Below are 20,317 nucleotides of genomic sequence, written 5' to 3' on the forward strand. Positions count from 1 at the left end.
ATAACATGCACTCCAATGTTCATCAAAGCACTATTTATAATAGCCAAGATATGGAAGCAACCTAAAGTGTCCATCAATACATACAATTGAATATTACTCAGCCATAAAAAAAGGATGAAATTCTGTCATTTGCAGCAGCCTGCATGGAACTACAGAATATTATTTTTAGTAAAATAAGTCAGACAGAGAAAGAGAAATACTATATATGATATTGCTTATATGTGGAATCTAAAAAATAAAATAAATGAATGTATGTAGCAAAACAGAAACAGACAGATACAGAAAACAAACGAGGGGTTATCAGTGGGGAGAGGAAAGGGGGAGAGGCAAGATGGATTTATGGAATAAGAGATATAAACCATTATGTATAAAGTAGTTAAGCAACAAGGATATATTGTACGGCACAGGGAATAGTAGCCATTATTTTGTAATAACTTTTATTAGGGTATAATCTATAAAAATACTGAAACAATAAGCTGTACACCTGAAACTAATATATCAACTTAACTTCAATAAAAATATTTTTTAAATAAAAGGAACACTTGTATGTACACAAGTAACAAAAATAAAATCTCTACATCGTTTTTTTTTTGGCTGTGATGTGCAGCTTGCACTATCTTAGTTCCCCAGCCAGGGATTGAACCTGTGCCCCCTGCAGGGAAAGCATAGAGTCCTAACCACTGGACTGCCAGGGAATTCCCAAAGTCTCCACATCTTGACAGAAAAATAAGTGTATTCCACTTATAAAATTAAAAAGTCACGGGCATGTAGTTAATGTACAACATGATGACTATTGTTAATAATTCTGTATTGCATATTTGAAAGTTGCTAAGATAGTAGATCTTAATAGTTCTTAACAGGAGGAAAAAAAATTGTAACTATGTATGAAGGATGTAACTAGACTTATTGTGTTTATTTCACAAGACAGTTGACCCTTGTACATGTGTTTGAACCAGATGAGTCCACTTATAAACTAACTTTTTTCAGTAGTAAATACAGCACTACATGATTTGCAGCTAGGTATCAAGGATACTGAGGGTGAGCTATAAAGTTATATGTGGGGGCTTCCCTGGTGGCGCAGTGGTTGAGAATCCGCCTGCCAATGCAGGGGACACGGGTTTGAGCCCTGGTCCGGGAAGATCCCACATGCTGCGGAGCAACTGGGCCCGTGAGCCACGATTACTGAGCCTGCGCGTCGGAAGCCTGTGCTCCGCAGCAACAAGAGAGACCGCGACAGTGAGAGGCCCGCGCACCGCAATTAAGAGTGGCCCCCGCTTGCCACAACTAGAGAAAGCCCTCGCACAGAAACGAAGACCCAACACAGCCAAAAACAAATAAATAAATAAATAATTTTAAAAAAAATAAAATAAAATAAAGTTATATGTGAATTTTCCATTGTGTGTATCTACAAAAATTAAATCATTATATTGTACACTTGAAACTAATGATGTTATATGTCAATTACACATCAATGAAAAAAATGCACAGCAGAGTCCAAGCTTTAACACATCATCTTTAACCCAACTACATAGTACTAATAAATGAAATATAACAAATAAAAAATAGAGAATCAAAGATGGGCTCAAAAGTAAAATAGATTAGAAATGAATTGAGACTCCACATGTTCAAAATTGCACCCCTGTACTGACTTCCAGCATGACAGTGTAAAACAGTCTACTGACCTGCTCCCGAAATGAAAAGTTAAAAGAACAAATGAGCAAACAAACATCATTTAAAGGATCTGAAAATGGTCCAAAAGGCAAAGAGCACATCAAGAAACATCTATTCCAGAAAATCTATGAAAATTTGGTAAAAAAAAGGCTAGAGTGTGTGGTATTTAAACTAACACTGCTCTCTCCCTCTCTGCTCCAAGCAAGGCAGAGACTCCATTCTGGAGGGCTGCAGCCAATAACATGGGGTTCCCTCTCTCCCAAATTCCCAATCTGAGAACTTTCTACATGTGTGAGGAGCAACATTCAACGTTTTTCATCCCATCGTCAACTACCTGGTGCAGAGGCTGAGTCCTTGGCAAGTAAAACAAGAGATGAGGACTCCTCCAGCACCCCGCCCCCCAACTAATGGAATGAAGGCTCTACCTATCTCAGGTGTGGTGCATTGAAAATACTGGAGCCCGCATCACCTTTGCCCTGCACATAAGGCAGTGTTTCCACACTAGGAAAGGCAATTTTTTTGTGTGGTCCAACTTACCAATCTTTTCTTTTATGGTTCATATTTTTTTTCCACCCTGTTTAAGAAATTTTTCCCTTTCCCAAGAACATGAAGTTATTCCCCTGTTTTCTCCTAGAAAAAGAGAAAAGTTCTCTTTTTTGGCAAATATATACGTTTTTTGGCAAAAATATAAGTTCTCTATTTTGGCAAACAAATTTTCTCATGCTTGGAATTTACGATCTTTTGTTGATACTGTTTGGTATGAGTAGTAGTGGGCAATATTTAATATTCTTAAAGAATTAATCTTTTTAAGAACCATAATGCACCTTGAATACAATTGAAATGTATTGTTGGAAACATTCCATCTATGAGTTTTTCAGTCCCAGGATTGGTGTCATGAGACAAAGACCACAGATTGAAGGCCCCTCATAACTAGAGGCAAATGGCCGTGCTGCTGGAGAGTAGTGAGGAACACTAAGACAATGGCCAAAATACCAGATGAGACAGACCAGCCCATACCTCAATGTACCCTACTGTAGGAATCCCAATAACAGGAGAGGAGAAAAGTCACCTCAATGACTTTTTTTTTTTAACCTCAATGTCCTTTGGGTTCTAACAAGAACCCAGCACAGGGACAGAGGCTTCTTGCCCCACATCCATAAGGACACATAAGTTTCCCCTACACCCAACACTAATCTCAAGAATTAAGATGTACAAAGGGGGCCAACTGTCAGATGATTTATATTCCTCATGGAAAGTTTATTCATTGGATTGAGTAAACATTTAGCAGAGAAAAATTTTTAATTGGAAAAGGTTAACTTTACCTGGTAAAATTTACCTTAGCAAAATTAAGAGCTATAGAACAAGATGAGATCATTTATAGAAAATAAAGTTACCGCACATATGAATTGTGTTGTGCTGTATACTGTTTTTAGCTCTAACCTGGTAAGCATTGGTACAGTTAAGAGGTACACAGGCTTAGGATGTTTTACCTTAGGCAATAAAATCTACAAGCTGAATTGGTTACCTTGAAGCCAAATAGAGAGGGGCTGAAGAAGCTTTTCCTTCATACAGGTATCTGATGCTGTGCCAGGAAGTTTTAAGGATAACAACAGGAATGGAGTTGATGGGTCATTTCAGTTGAACTGTTCCCTGGTGGCTACAGTGGTCCTAGGACCACAGAGTGGAGAGACAGAATTTGCTCTGATAGTTGCCAACTAAAGAGCCTTTGCTATCGGCAGAGAATACTGATAACGGCTTTCAAACTTCCACAGAGTAATGCTTTCTTCCAATGAATTCTTATTCCAGGAAACCCAAAACATAAAAGAGATATGAAGGTTAAGAAGGTTATTTAGACAGTATCTATCTGCTTTCTCATAATATCCCTAAAGTAATTCCACAGCACTTTGAAAAGCACTGAGGGAAGCGCCGGTTCAAGACAGGTCAGCTGAACAGACACAACTTGGGCTCTGATACGGTTTGGCTACAATCTTTTGCCTCAGGCTAATATGCTGAGAATGGCTTCCTATAGAAAGTGAGCGATCTGCCTGGGAAATGTCTTCCTGGAAATAATATGGATGTTGAGGTCTAAAACAAAGACTGCTAGCTGTACCTGCAACATCCATTCTCCCTTTTGTCTTGTGAAGCACATGGTCACCTTGAATCAACATCACATTTCCTAGTACTTAATAGCAGGTAGTGTTAACCAAAGATTCAGAAATGGAGACCTGATTGAAATAAAGACTGCAGCCTGGGAGACACAGATTCAACAAACACTTGAATTGTGTTCTACCAGACTACAAAATGGGAGAGGCTTATAAAGGCAAAAAGTTGCAAGGCCACAGTTAATTATATGAGCTGTTTTTCAAGAATTATGATTAGAGCTGGCAAGAAGTGAGGGTGCTTGGTAAGCATGGATTGGTTGGGGTCTGAAATGGTTGCACAGTTACAAAGGGAGACCTTGAGACGATAAGGTTGCAGCTGGCAAGTGTTGTTCTGAATATGACTGGTGGTGTCCTTGGGCCTGGAACATTTCAAAGAAAGTTCAAGCTCTCAGTGATGCAGAGACCAGAGACCATATCCTCAATGGCCACCTGACTCCATTTTGTGTGCCCAAACTGTGATTACTCCATTATGATTTCAATCTATCATTAGTAGTTATGTGTGACTGTATGTCTAAGTACTGACATATAAGATATAAACAAAAATGGTGTGAGCAACTTCTGGCTGGGAAATTCTTAAAGGACTCTTCCTTCTGGCTGGAAGGTGAGCATAATGTCCAGAGTTAGAGCAGCCACTTTCATCAGTTGTAGATGGCACATATTGAGCTCGACAGAACCACAAAAATGTAGAAACCTGGGTCACTGATGATTGGAAAACTAGTCCTGGGGTACCTACACTTATGTGTGTGAGAAATAAACTTCTATCTTGCTTAAACTGCTGTTATTTGGGTTTTAAAAATCACAAACAGCTAAATCTTAACATCTTAACAAATAAATGATATAGCAGAAAAATATCACATAGCAAAGCTTGAGGTTACACTGTTCCTCTGAAAAAGGCACAAAATTGACTGGGGGTTGGGGGGAGGGACACAGAAAGACGGACCAGGAGGGAAATTCTCCTCCACAAGAATAAAACCCTTCTTAGTTTAATAACTGTGAGAGACTTCAGCTTACCTTTCTATTTTCCACCCTTACATCCTTAAGGTAATTGTGACTAGGAAAAGCCCTATCTACTGACTGAGAGCCTCATTTTTCCCTCCTGTTTAGAAAACCTCCACTTACACAACTACAGGAAAAATTAATGCCATAATTTACTTTGAAATGCTTTTTTTTAAAAAAAGATAAATCAATGGCTCAATAGAAGATGAATATGTAAACAGTTATGTGACAAAGCTAGTACAGTATAATAAAATGTTAACAGGAGGGTCTAGGTAGTGGGGACACGTGTCCACTGTACTATTATTTTAACTTTCTTTATGTTTGTATATATTCATGATAAAATATTGGAAGGAAAAACATTCTAGTTACCTCTAAAGTAATCAACATAACCCATTTTACAAAGACTTAAACAGAAAATCAGGGATCACCAGATAGTCGCAGAAAATCAATCAAAGACAAGGATGACAATAAACAGAACAACCAACCTTAGAGGAAAGAGAGATGGTTGAGGAAACAGAAGAAAAGAATTTTCGGATGATATTGTAAACATAAAAGGACATACTACTATGTAAAATAAGCAATCAGAAAATAAGAAATATTTCTTGAAAATTAAATATATCTGAATATTTTTAAAAATTCAATGATGAAAAACCTATCTTGAATTTAAATAACATTAACAGCTAAAACTTATTGAGTCCAAGCCACCATCACTGTTCATCTAGATGAACAAAACAGTCTCCCAAACTGTCTACCTAGTTCTATACTGACCCCTTATAGTCAATTCTTAAAGCAGCCAGAGACCCTTTTAAAATCAGATAGTGTCTTGTCTCTACTTACAGTGACTCCCCTTTTCATTCAGAGTAAAAAGTCTTAACAATAGCCTACATGAACCCTCATTCACACATCCCTCTTTCCTCTTCTACTACTCTTGTTTTCTTCTTTCCAGCCACTTTGGCCTCCTTAGAACTGTTTGAACAAGCCAGGTATCTTCCAAACTTAGTGTTTTTGATCTAGTTTTTCCACCATAGATTAGTTTTGCCTGTTCTAGAATTTCATATAAATGAAATTATAACACTGCATACCTTTTTTGTGTGCAAGGCTTCTTTCACTCACCTTAATGTTTTGAGGTTCATTCATGTTGTTCCAGGTATTAGTGGCTTGTTCCTTTCCATTGTTTAGTAGCCTATTGCATGAATATACAAAAATTTGTTTATGCCATTATCTGATGGACACCTGGATTATTTATAGTTTGGGGCTATTGTAAATAAACTGCTGTGAATATTCTTATACATTTAAATTTATCTATTGGCTTTTTACATTTCTTTGCATTTCTTTCAGTGGTTATTCTAAGTATTAAAACATATATCCTTAACTTTCTATAGAGTATAAAGGTACATTCACTACTTACCCCACCCTGCCCTTTATGGTATAGCTAGCTTTCATATGTACTATATCAAAAGATATAATAAGCCTTACTAGACAATGTCATAATTTTTGTTTTAAACAGTTATATGTATTTTAATGAAATTAAGAGGTAAAATGTATATTTACTGAGATACTTGCTACCTTTAATGCTCTTTCTTCCTGAAGATTTGAATTGCCATTTGATTTTATTTCCCTTCCTTTAGCATTTCTTGTAGTGCAGATCTGCTTGTGATAAAGCCTTTTACCTAAAACTTTTTATTTCACCACTCTTGAAGGATATTTCACTAGATACAGAATTCTGGATTGACTGTCTTTTTCTTTCAGCACTTCAAAAACGATCCACTCTCTTCTGGCTGCCACTGTTTTTGATGAGAAGACCCAAGTTCTGATCATTTGGATCACTGTTCTCCTATATGAATGTGTCATTTTATTCCTGCGGCTTTTAAGATTTCCTCTTTATTGTTGGTTCACAGAAGTTTGACTTTCTTGTGCATAGGTATGCTATTTTTGTGTTATGTATGTCCAAGTTCACTGACTCTATCTTCACAATCTCCATTATGCTGTTAAGCCCATTAAGTGAATTTTTAAAAATTTCAGATATTTTGTTGTTTTGTAATAGAATTTCCATTTGGTTCTTTATTATAAATTTTACGTCTCTGCTAAGAATTCCTGTATTTTCATTCAATGTGAGTATTCTTTTCCTTTAAGTCATTAAGTATAGTTATATAATTATAGCTCTTTAAGTCCTAATGATTCCAACAACGAGTTAGCTTGGGATCAGTCTCTATTACTTGTCTTTTCTCTCTCTCTTAGGAGAACTCACACAACTCATCATATAGTTGTACTCACAGCTCAGATTTACTACAGGAATGTAGTGTGTGTGTGTGTGTGTGTGTGTGTGTGTGTGTGTGTGTGTATGTGTAAGAAAGAAAGCTCATTATAAGGATGTGGGAATATATCTTAAAAGCCCACTGACCATATTCAACATTAAGTATATCAAGTTTCAGTGAACATTGGGAGGCGGAATAAGTTTCTGAGGGTATTTGGGAATAATCAGGTTGCCCACAATACAGACGTCAGTGTATAAGAGGATTAGAATGAAGAAGAGTTAAGAGTAAATTTTGTGCTTAAAGAAGTAATTGTGGAGAACTAGGAATAAAAGAGTTGAGAATTGAGATATAAACTGGAAGGCAAAGTTCATAAAAGTACCAAGAAGAGATTGAAGAATTAGTCCTAATATTCCAATGAGGAAGTACCATTTCAAGCTTGAAAACATGATTTTTACATAATTGACATACTGTTTTAAAATTCATAGTTTCTCTTATTTATATATATCTATACATACACACACATATATGTCATAATATGACATATATCGAATATGTAGTGCTTGGGGGTGGGGGAAATAAGCAGAAATCCTACTTTTTCTTGTAATACTACAATCTAAACCCTCTTTGTCAGATCTTTTTCCCTACCCCTAGATTATAAGCTAGGCATGCATTATGGCTTTTCTGTTTACATTAGGATAATTTTGGAATGTCTCAATCTTAGTTATTTAAAAATCCAATATGATCTAAATCACTTTAAATGTTTTCTATTCGTTGCTTCTCTTCATTCATTCTTTCTTCTTCTTTTTTTTTTTGGTCTTCCACACTTTTTTTGCCTTCTCTGATTTTAATTGAACATTTTATATGATTCCAGTTTCCATCCTCTCTTAAGACACCAATTAAAACTTTTTTTTTTTGGATGTTCTAAAATGGTTGCCTTAGAATTTGCAATATACATTTACAACTTACCTAAGTCCACTTTCAAATAACACTATAATGCTTCATGGGTAGTGAAAGTACAAAGTATTTTCAATTTCTCCCTCCTGTCCTTTATAACACTGCTCTCATTCATCTCACTTACCCATAAGCTATAATCAAAGAACACAATGTTGGTATTATTTTGAAGTGTTATCTGTTACATCAATTAAGAAAAGTTTTAAAAAATATTTTACCTTCATTTATTCCTTCTCAAAAACTCTTTCTTCATGTAGATCCAAATTTCTGATGTATAACATTTCTATCTCTTTGAAGAACTTCTATTTAACATTTCTTGCAGGGCAAGTCCACTGGTGACAATTTCCCTCAATTTTGTTTGTCTGAGAAAGACTTTATTTTTCCTCTATTTTCTAAGGATAATTTCACTGGATATCAAATTCTAGGTCTTCAAGACTTTAAATATATCATTCCATTTTCTTTTTGCATAGTTTCTGAAGAAAAGTTCAATGTAATTCATATCTTATTTTTTCTCTGTAGGCAACATTGGTTGTTTTCTCCCCTCTGACCTCTTTCAAGATTTTCTCATAGCCTTTCATATTCTGCTGTTTGATTATATATGCCCAAGTGTAATTTTTTTTAGTATTTATCCAGTTTAGAGTCCTCTAAGCTTCCTGGATCTGTGGGTTTTAATCTGTCATTAATTTTGGAAAATTCTGTCCTTACTTCAAATAGTTCCTTTGTTCCTTTTCTCTCTTCTCCTTCTAGCATTCCCATTATGCATATGCTAAACTTTTTGTAATTTTCCCACTTTTCTTGGATATTGTTTCATCTTTTTCATTCTTTTTTCTTTTCAGTTTTGGAAGTTTCTATTGACATATCCTCAATCTAGATTCCTTCCTTGGTTGTGTCCAGTCTACTTATGTGCCTACCAAAGGTGTTTTTCATTTCAGTTCCTGTGTTTTGGATTTCCAGCATGTCATTTTGATTCCTTCTCAATGGTTTCATCTCTCTGCTTACTGTCCCCTTGTTTCTGCATGTTGTTCACTTTCCTTCCACTTCAAAGGCTAGAGTGGTCTGGAGTTGAGTATTTTCATTCCACTAGGTTGGTAACCCCCCAGTTGGTTAGGCTCTGGTAAAATAGTTTCCCTTAGAGGCAGATTTTATTAAGGAAAATAGAGAGCTCTGGGTATATTTCAAAATGCTCACTTTTCTTCTCTCACTGTCAAAAGAGAATTTTTATCTGATTTTCAAAGTGAGAAGCTGGTAGGTCTCCTGGAGGTAGCAGTCACAAAAGTGTGCCCCCCCCCAAGCAATGGAACCACTTGGAGTTTTAATTCTCAAATTAGTCCATGAGTTTTAATGCCTAAAGTAGTCCACAGAGAGCTTCTGGCAATTCATCTATTACAAGTGGAGACTAGATTGTAGAGAAGTAAGAACAGAAGCATGTAGAACAATTAAGAAACAATTAGAGCATCCAGTGAGGACTAGCATAGTAGTTGTAGAGGTGGTGAGAACTGGTTAGATTTAGGATACCTTTTGAAAAGAGCTGATAGATTTTGCTGAGGGACTGACTGGATGTGAAACTTGAGGGAAAGAAGAATCAAACTATGACCTGAACAATTCTAAGAATCAATATGCCATCTACTGAGATGTAAAGATATGCAACAGGAAGAGGGAAACAGGTTTTGGAGACAGAAAATAGTTTGAAATGCATGTTAAATATCCTAGTAGATATGTTGACTAAGAAGTTAGATACTTTAGCATAGAAATCAAAGATATCATGGCTGTAAATGGATATTTGGAAGCCATCAGCATAGTGATGCTATATAAAAGACAGTGAAGGAAAGAATGAGATTACCTGGGGAATAAAGGTGGCTAAAGAGGGGAAGAGAGCTGGGACACACTAAGAAATGAGGCAGAGTCTAGCAAAGAAGAATCAAAAGAGCTCTGTGAGTTCACAAAAGTCAAATGAAGAAAGCGTTTCAAGTTTCAAAAAGGAGGATGTGATGAACTGTGTCAAATGCTGGTGAATGGTTAAGCAAGATGAAAACAAAGTGTTGCCCCTCGGATTTATCAGGATTGTTTAAATGCCCAGATATCTACAAACTCCCTTTTCATGAAAACATATAAACTAGCTAAGAGGTCGCACATTCAAGTGTGCATAAGAATTAAAGACCTAGAGTTTATACTAAACATCACGTATCCTGCACTTTGTGGGCCACTTAGGGGATTTTCATGAGTAATTTTTATTCTCAGGGATTTTTACCGTCAAGGCTGAGTTTAGATCCAACCCACTGTTAGCGATGCGATCCTAGCTTTACACAGCTGTTCCCAATCTATCCTATTAGCAGTCAGGAGATAAGAAAATGAGTACCTACTTCACGTAAGTCATAATTTACAGGTAAATTTAATCTTCTAAATCTAGACTTTTCCACCCCGTCTTTTCTGGCGTTGAAGGGACCAGGTGAAGCGGGATAAACCATGTGTGGGAGAGTGGGCAATTAGTGGCATGGGCACTCTCCCAACAGTTTTTAAACTCCGCTTGGAGAACGAGGCTTCACGGTGGCCCCATACTCTGAAGTTACCCAGGAAGGGGTGTCCCTTACTTCAGAAGAAAGGGCGAAGGAAAGGCGAAGAGAGCCCACAGGGATATAACAGGATAATCCTTCCCACCCGCACGCCTCTCTCTCCCTACCCACCTACCGCCACAAGCACCAACCCAGCGACCACGCCCCGCCTCCTTCCGGCTTGTCGCGGCCGCCGCCGCTGTGTGCGCAATGACGTTTCAGTCTCCTGCGGACCCCGGAAGTGCAACTGGAACTTGTTCGGGGCGCGGATCCGGAGAGGGAAAGTCGTAACAACCGCACGAGGGAGTTCGGCTGGCGAGCTGGAAGGCCACGCCTCCTCCCGCCTCCCCCCACAGCCCTGTAGCTGGGGGCAGAGCTCAGGTAGGACCTGCGTTTGCCGGGTTGTGAGCTCCGGGGGCGGCAGGCCTGGGCCGGAATCAGAGGAAGAGGCTGGCCTTGGTTCGTCTCGGGCGGGGGTCGCTGGCGCCGCGTTTCCTGCGGACACTTCTGCCCTGTGTCCAGGAGCCCGCTGATGGGCAGCTTACACCTGCCATTTCTACTTCCGAGGCGGGGCAGGACACGTGTGTTCCCTGGATGAGTCGCCTTACTCTTGGACGTTTGGGGTTCTGGGAGCCAGGAGACTGTAGCGTAATGGGCCTTTCTAAGCTTTCTCAGGTGGGGAGGTTTGGTGGTTCTCTGGTTGAAGATTTTTCTACGAAAATGATCATCACCTGCCAAACCTTTACCAGAAGACATTCGCTGTAGACAGAAGATTAAAGTGCAGTTATAAAATGCTCCCCAAACTTGTAACATGCATGGGCGCTGGTGGGACATTTCACTGGGATGAATTCTTAATTGAATACTTTTGACTTTGAAATAAAGTTAGGTATATTTTGGAGGCAGTCTTCTCTTTCCCTCATCCAGAGAGTTAACATATTCTTCTAGTGCTCCAGAGTGTGTATTTGTTATGCCAAGTAATTGGTTACTTAATGTCTGGCTATATTTATTGACAGTCTTGTTGCCTTTGTCTGTTTCCCCAAATCCTCTGAAAAGTTGCAGAGGGAAAATCCTTTGGTTTTCAGGCTAGCGAGTGCCTTGTACCGTTTATCAAAACAGGTGAAATGTGATGCAATCCACGGTATCTTTTTGTCTTAAAGCGGTGTTAGAGGTGTATTCTTCGTGCTTGTTTTTTATCCCTCATTGTGAGGGACAGATATACTGTATTCATTTGATGTATTTAGAAAATAAGCCAAGGAGCAGTTTTTTGACATACTGGTACCAGGCTTCTATCTGACTCTTTAAGTGTTCCTTCCACTTAAGCCGGCAATGCTCTGGAGGGCTTAGAAGCAGTGGCTGTTGTGTGAAGCTGGTAAATGGTAGAATAGCACCAATGCCAAGAGGGCAGCATGACCTATGAAACCGTAACCATGCACCCACTCATTCCATTAACAGGTATTTATGGGCCATCTTCAGTGTGCCAGGTGGTATTATAGTTGCTGGGCTTCCAATAGTGAACAAAATGGGCGGTCTTTGTTCTGAAATTTACACTGTAGCGGATAGAGAAGGATAGTTAGCAAGTAGGTATATCAGGTAGTGATAAGGGCTATGAAGAAAAATAAAGCACGTTGAGGGGAGAGAGAATGATGGCGGATGCTGTTTTAAATAGGGTGGTCAAACCTGCCTCTCTGATAAGAGGACTTTTGAGTAGAGATCTGAATGAAATCAGAGAGTGAGCTCTGCAGGTATGTGGGTATGTGTTTTAGGCTAGGAAAAGGCCCTGAGGCAGGAATGTATTTGGTATATCTTGGAATAGCAAGGATATAGGCATGGAGGCGTCAGTGTTTAAAAATCTCAAGAATATTTACTCAGTGTTTTGTGTGAGCCTGAGAGATCTTTTTTGTTGACAGCCTGTTTTTCTCAGCTTTCCCAGGCAGACCTCTATGAGGATAATCTGATGTCTTCAGATATGTAGAGATGTTTCCAAGCTTTTCATTACTGCAAACAAAATTAAGCACTATTTACTCAGTTGAACATAACTTGAGCTGTCTGTTTTAGGGTCAGATTGGGTTTGTACAGTGGCCGTGGATAACTAAGTAGCAAGTGAAATTAGCTAACTTATGTCAACTTTACTTTTCATTCTTTTTTTTTTTAAATTGTGGTAAAATATACACAACAAAATTAGTCATTTTAACCTTTTTTAAGTGTACATTTCAGTGGAATTAAGTACATTCACATTGTTATGCAGCTGTCACTACCATCTATTTCCAGATCTTTTCATCTTTCCCAACTGAAACTCCGTACCCATTAAACATTAACTCCCCATTCTCCTCTCTCCTCAGCACTGGGCGACCACTAGTCTACTTTCTCTATGAATTTTCTGTTTCTGCTCTAGATACCTCATATAAGTGGAATCATAACGACATTTGTCCTTTTGTCACTGGCTTATTTTGCTTAGCATAGTGTCTTCAAGGTTCATGTATGTTGTAGCATATGTTAAAATGTTCTTCCTTTTTAAGACTGAATAATATTCCATTGTATATATAGACTGCAATTTGTTTATCCATTCATTTGTCTGTGAATGCTGGGGTTGCTTCCACCTTTGGGCTATTTTGAATAATGCTGCTATGAACATGAGTGTGCAGATATCTGTTTGAGTCTTCTGCTTTAATTTCTTTTGGTTATATACCCAGAAGTGGAAGTGCTGGATCACGTGTTAATTCTATGTTTATTTTTTTAAGTATTGACATATTATTAACAACAATGGCTACACTATTTTACATTCCTACTGGCAATGCATGGAGGCTCCATTTTCTCTGCATCGTCACCAGCACTCCTCCACGTCCTCACCAAGCACATTTTCTCTCTTATTTTTTTTTTTTAATAATAGCCATCCTAATGGGTGTGAAGTAGTATCTCAGTGGTTTTGACTTCCCTACTGGTTGGTGATATTAAGCATCTTTTCATATGCTTTTTGGCCATATGTATATCTTCTTTGGAGCACTATTCATTTAAGATCTGATTTTTTTTTTTTTTTTTTTTTGGCTGTGCCACATGGCTTGTGGGATCTCAGTTCCCAGGGATTGAACCCGGGCCATGGCAGTGGAAGCCCAGAATCCTAACCACTAGACCACCAAGGAACTCCCCTTAAGGTCTGATCTTAATAGAAAATTTTGTAGGTTTTTTTGAGTAAATTTTTTAAGGGTTAAGAAAGCAGCCACCTTGTCTTCTGTTACTTTTTTAACCCTAAAATACTGTAGTTGTAAAAACTTAAATTGTCTATAGACCAAGTATCTGCAGTAACTCCAAACTTAGAAGTAAAAGAAACCATAAAGCATCTTTTGTAACAATGAATGAACCTCTGGGTATCAGACTGTGATGAAAAGAGTTCTGAAAAGCCAAAGATCATCCCCACCTGCTTTGATTCTTTTTTCTTTTTATTTGGAAGGAAAGGAGTGTATCATTTGGCTGACTGTGGCTGTGAAGTAGATCTCTTTTTTTCTGGTAGCTGAGAAGAGCAGGAAAAGAGAGAAAAATGATGAAGAAACAGAAAAAGAAGTGTTAGCAGTTGGATGTAGCTAGATGGAGAATGGCAAAGGAGATCAGTAACAGTAATGGACCGTAAGCACCAGAACTGACAGCAGAAGAGGGGGACCTGGCAACAAAGTGACAGAGTAATATAGCTCTACAGATTGGAATGGGATGGGGGACAGGGTGAAAGTGCAAATCACCGGCTGTATCTCAGCATGTGGTTCTGAAGTCAGCCACCTGGCCTTAAGTGATTCAGTAAGACCTACTGTATACCAAGTAACATATGTCGGTTCATCTGGTTCAGCAGTTAGTATTTGGAGGGTGTGCAGTGTATACAGTCCTACAGAAGTAAACTAAGTTGTTCAGACCATGTATCACATCATTTCCAACCATAGAGTAATGAGGTTTGAGTAATTTAATGAGTAATGTGTAATTTAACAATGTTCAGCATTGTTAAGAAAAAATTTTTTACATTATCTGTTTAAGAGAGGAAGGAATTTTTTTATTCAGAATGGCTGATGACCCATTAGTGCAAGGTAACACATCTTTTTTTTTTTTTTTTTAAACTATTGAATGTTTTGTACCCTATTGTTTATTAAATACTCTTTGGGTACTGCATTTAGCTAACTGTTTCAGTTATAAAGCTTATTTAAGTTGATTACTTTGCTTTGATTTAAAGTAATGAATGAAAAATTGTACCACATTTTTGCTTATCACTCTTTGACAAATTAATTGATTAATTTGCTACAGATGAGGTAGCAGATGACTGACTTGCTTAACATTTTACAGCTAAGTTAAAGATAATTTAGAGGTAACAGTGCTGTGGTGCTTTCTCTGATATTGTATTCTTGTCTCCTTTTCTTTGAGAACAGTTCATTTTTGCAATATAGATGCTGCAGTGTAGATAACAGAGATAATTTTTACTGTAGGGAAGAATATCACTGTGAAGACAGATCATTGAAGCAAAGCATTTATTGTATGTTTGTTTCCATTTCTTTTTTTTTTTTTAATTAATTAATTTATTTTTTATTTTTGGTTGTGTTGGGTCTTCATTTCTGTGCGAGGGCTTTCTCTAGTTGCGGCGAGCGGGGGCCACTCTTCATCGCGGCCTCTCTTATTGTGGAGCACAGGCTCCAGACGTGCAGGCTCAGTAGTTGTGGCTCACGGGCCCAATTGCTCCGTGGCATGTGGGATCTTCCCAGACCAGGGCTCGAACCCGTGTCCCCTGCATCGGCAGGTGGATTCTCAACCACTGCGCCACCAGGGAAGCCCCTGTTTCCATTTCTTTATAGCAGATTGAATATTTTAAGCGTGGTCTAGGTTGATAATATACTTAGGGTTGATTTGCTCAGAGGTTACAGAGGTGCTAATAAGACTAAGATTGTGGATTTGGGCCTTGTAAGGCCCTTTAATAGCTAATTAAGGGAATGATAGCAACTAATACCCAACATTGTAACTGCCAATGGCTGTGCGATGTGGCTACTATTCCTATCCTCTGCTAATCACATTGCCATTATCTGTGATAGGTATAAGAAAACAACATGAAAGATACTATATGTGGCTCAACAGACACAGTATCTCTATTTAAAAAACAATTTGGAGTTAATATCCAAGGTAATGAAGGAGTGTGATACCCTTTTCATTTACAAAGCATAGCTTAGTTTTGTGTGCTTTGTGTAGACCATGGAACAAGCTAGAATTGTGACCAAGATTATAACTCGAGGTGATGCAGTTTAAGAAGTTGAAAAGTTTGATTAATTGATAGGTGAGATGCTCTCTTGATTTGAATTACCCCATTCTTCTTGATATCATCGTTTCTGTCTATACTATGGAAATGACTCTGTTACTAACTCAAGTAGTTCGGGAATTAATCAATCATCTTGGTCCATTTGGTTTAATACCCTTTAATGTAGTTGGAGTATTTATCTTAAATGGTAATATCCAGGAATTGGTTGGGTGGCAGAGAGGAGAGGAAGGATCAGATCAGGAGGTAAAGGAAGTATTGGCAGAAAAGAAAGGGGGTTTGTCAACAAGTGTTAGCTGAATGGGGATTGGGCACTGGTCTCGAAAGAGATGGGGAGAAGGGAGGAATAAAGGAACAGGGAAGGGCCCAAGATCTACATGAACTGAAATATGAGGCAAGGAAAACAGGACAATAGTTAGGCAGGGTCTCAGTTATCTGAATCAGTAAAAGATGGATACCTAGTCATAAGGCAGTCTGGACCCCATACTTGAGGATCTTATGTGCTGTTTGGGGTGTCTGCTATAAAGACAAGACTTCAGCAAAATTTTTTGTATTATGATAGAAGTATGTATAGGATGGTATGGGAGAGGCACAATGCCTTACCTGGGGTTATTGAAAGGCTTTGTGGAGAAAATGATAGCTAAGTTGAAAACTTAAGGATGAGTCATTTAAAAATAAAGTGGCTGGGCTTCCCTGGTGGCGCAGTGGTTGAGAATCTGCCTGCCAATGCAGGGGGCACGGGTTCGAGCCCTGGTCCGGGAAGATCCCACATGCCGTGGAGCAACTAGGCCCGTGAGCCACAACTGCTGAGCCTACGCATCTGGAGCCTGTGCTCCGCCACAAGAGAGGCCGCGATAGTGAGAGGCCCGCGCACCACGATGAAGAGTGGCCCCCGCTTGTCGCAACTAGAGAAAGCCCTCGCACAGAAACGAAGACCCAACACAGCCAAAAATACATACATAAATACATAAATTTAAAGTGATAAATCTAAGAGATTTAAAAAAAATAAAGTGGAAAGGCTTTCTAGACAGAAGAAATAGCTCTCAGCAGTCTGGTATTTGTAAAACACTGAAAGGAATTTGCAACTACTAGAGCAGAAAGTTTGATTGTAATGAGAGATGGAGTTGGAGAAAGAGATAGGAACCAAGTCATGGGGGGAGGGGCAGAGGATGTGAGGAGAATGTTGTATAGTTTGATAAGGGGCCTGGACTTGCCTCTAGGCAATAGGAACTATTGACTGGTTTCTCTTGTCTCCTGTATGGTAAAGGATTTAACCTTGCCCCAAAAGAGGTCTGGCCTTTGCCCTCAGCTTCTGGATGGTAATCTCTAGTATTTTTGTTTTCCTTGGAGCTTTGGGTCACATCGTCTAACAGTGTGATTTAGGGTAGAGGCTGCCCGTAGCCAGAGAGACTATATGACTTAGGGTAGGGGCTTTGGGTCCCTTGGTATCAGTTGACCTGGAAACTGAGATCAACCATGTGGGCAGTCATTCAGTCGTGCCTGTGTAATGGAGCCCCAATAAAACTCTGAACACCATGTCTCCTGTTAGCTTTCCAGGTTGACAATAGTCCGTGCATATTATGACATATAGTTAGCAAGAGAACAACATGTCCCTAACTTCACAGAGAGAGGACATCAGCAGCTCTATGTTTGGTACTCTCCTGAACTTTGTCTGATATGCTTTTTCCCTTCCTTGATGTTAATCTGTATTAATTTTCCTGTGGTAAACTATAATCATGAGTATAACAGTTTTCAGTGACTTCTTTGGGTCTTCCTAGTGAATTATCAAGCCTGACAGGGCTTTGGGAGTCCTTTGAACTTGTAATTGGCTTAGAAGTGGAGGTTATCTCTTGTGCTGACTGTGCCATCTAACTGTGTAGTTGTCCAAAACCTTTCACATCTCCTTTCTCTGCTTCTTCCTTCCTCTGATTAGGGATAAGAATGGCTTTAGCATTTGAAAGCAGGGCCAAGTGAACTGATGATGTTGAAGCACCCTATCTTCTAAGATTGAGGCTGTTTGGAAAAGTATCAAGAATGTTATAACACAAATGTTCCTAAACATGGTGTTATCCCTTGATACTTTCTAATTGCTGTGGACTCAGTTGCATTCTCTCAAAATTCGTATGTTGAAGCCCTAACCCCCCAAAAGTAATTAAGGTTAAATGAGGTCATATGGGTGGGACCTTGATCTGATAGGATTGGTGTCTTTCTATGAAGAGACACCTGAGATCTCACTTGATTTCCCTCTCTGTCATGTTAGGACACAGCAACAAGGTGACTGTCTAAAAGCCAAGAAGAAAGTTCTCACCAAAATCCAGCCCTGCCAGACCTTGATCTGAGATTTCTAGCCTTCAGAACTGTGAGAAAATAAAGTTCTGTTGTGTGAGCCACCCCAGTATTTTGTTATGGCAGCTGAAGCAGACTAATACACCAGTTCATGACTGATCTTTTCTTTTTCTTAATCAGCAGTTGGGTTCCGTGTGCTCTAGTGGAAGAATGTTAAGAGTTCGATGAACTCAGTTTCCCATAGACCCACTTTAAAGTTGAATCATCTGAAATTGTTCAAAAACTTGAAAAAAAGAAAGGCCTCAAAGAGGACTTTTAGATTATATACCATCTAAAGTGATTGAGCAAAAAAGTTGGTACATGGAAGTAGAAGAAAGGAAGAAGGAAAAATGGAATGAAAAATGATCGGTGGTAGGGTCTTTCCTGTAGGTTGGATTCTGGCCTGAACTTTATACAGGATGGCTCTAGGTTTGGTTCTAGGATCCAACAAAGTTGGTTTTACTGGAGACCATTTTGGACCTCTTTCGTCCACCATCAAAGCATTTTTGATCTGTAGCCTGTTCTTTTAGGGTCTTTTCCTACTTTTTTCTAGGTGACTAATATGATAAAATCAATTCATGCTAATGTATTTCACAGGTAATTGTAAGAGTATTATTGTTTATAGGTAATATTTCATTATTTTGAAACAGTGTGAGTGATTTAATGGTGAAATTTAATCTGCATTAGGAACACTGCAAGTACTTCTAAGAAACTAGATGACTCCATTTTATCATTGAAAACATCCTAGCATCATACAGATTAGTTTCACTTCCCTAAAAAATCCTCTCTATTATGCATATTCAGCCATCCTTCCTCCCTAACCCCTGGCAACCACTGATCTTTTTAGTCTCCATAGTTTTCCGTTTTCCAGAATATCATATAGTTGGAATCGTACAGTATGCAGGCCTTTGCTGGTTGGCTTCTTTCACTTAGTAATATACTTTTAAGTTTCCTCCCTGTCTTTTCATGGCTTGATAGCTTTTTTTTTTTTTTTTGAGTGCTGCTGAATAATATTCTTTTGTATGGATGTACCACAATTGATTTATTCATTCACCTACTGAAGGACACCTTTGTTGTTTCTAAGCTTGGCAGTAATGAATAAAGTTGCTATTAATATCTGTATGCAGATTTTTGTGTGGACATAAGTTGTCAGCTAATTCGGGTAAGTACCAAGGAGCATGATCCTGGATCGTATGGTGAGAATATGTTCAATTTTGGAAGAAACTGCCAAATTGTCTTCCAACATAGCTGTATCATTTTGCATTCTCACCAACAATGAATGAGAGTTCTTGTTGCTCCATATCCTTGCCAGCATTTGGTGTTGTCAGTGTTAAGGATTTTAGCCATTCAGATAGGTGTGTAGTGGTATCCCATTGTTGTTTTAATATGCAATTCCTTAATGACATGATGTTGAACATCTTTTTGTAAGCTTATTTTCCATCTGTATATCTTCTTTGGTGAGGTGTCTGTTCAGGTCTTTTGCCCATTTTTTAATTGGGTTGTTTTCTTATTGTTGAGTTTTAAGAGTTCTTCATATATATTGAATAAGATACCTTTATTAGATATGTCTTTTGAAAATATTTTCTCTCAGTCTCTGGCTTTTTTCATTCCCTTGACAGTATCTTTTACAGAGAAAGTCGTGGCTCCTCTTTGTTTAACAGTCCTTTTATTAGTTTATTTCTGGCTTCTCATGTTTTACTGTTAGCAGCAAAAAGAACCAGGTGGCACATTCAGCACTCTAGTTGGAAATCTCCTTGTTAGATCAACCACTTCATGAGGTACATTTTCTACTTTCCATATAATTCCATGGGATACTGAAATTGCTGCCACTACATAACAACCCCTTCCTCGAGTTTCCAATAACTTACTTTGCTTTCTTGCAAGTCCTCACCCACAGCCTTATCAAAGACCATGGGGCGTCTATTAACAGATTCTTCGGGCTGCTGTAGGCTTTCTCTAACACTCTTTTCAGAGCCCTCTGCCTGGTTCCTCAAGCCATTCTTGAGCTTTTTGGTATGGCAGCATTCCACTTCCAGGTACCAGTTGGTTTCTACTGCTGCCCTAAAAGTAGTTGCAGTACTTAGGTTTCTGTAAAACAAATCACGTGGTTGACCGAATTACAGTACAACTTGAATT

General features: G+C 38.6%; 1 protein-coding gene across 11 annotated transcripts in view; it reads left to right on the forward strand.

The window, feature by feature from the left end:
* The first annotated feature begins 10,809 nt into the window (after positions 1 to 10,809).
* Positions 10,810 to 20,317, forward strand: part of ARB2A (ARB2 cotranscriptional regulator A) — a 432,252-nt gene continuing 422,744 nt past the window's right edge. For 10 of the 11 annotated variants that reach the window (XM_082458183.1, XM_082458180.1, XM_082458190.1 and 7 more), the window contains exon 1: positions 10,826 to 10,965. The gene's annotated coding sequence lies outside the window, so the exon portion shown is untranslated. Of the gene's footprint in view, positions 10,966 to 20,317 lie in introns of all 11 variants that reach the window. The other variant, XM_082458182.1, reaches the window with a different exon arrangement.

This window comes from Balaenoptera physalus (genome assembly GCF_965194825.1).
Source record: "Balaenoptera physalus genome assembly, chromosome: 3".
Classification (NCBI taxonomy): domain Eukaryota; kingdom Metazoa; phylum Chordata; class Mammalia; order Artiodactyla; family Balaenopteridae; genus Balaenoptera; species Balaenoptera physalus.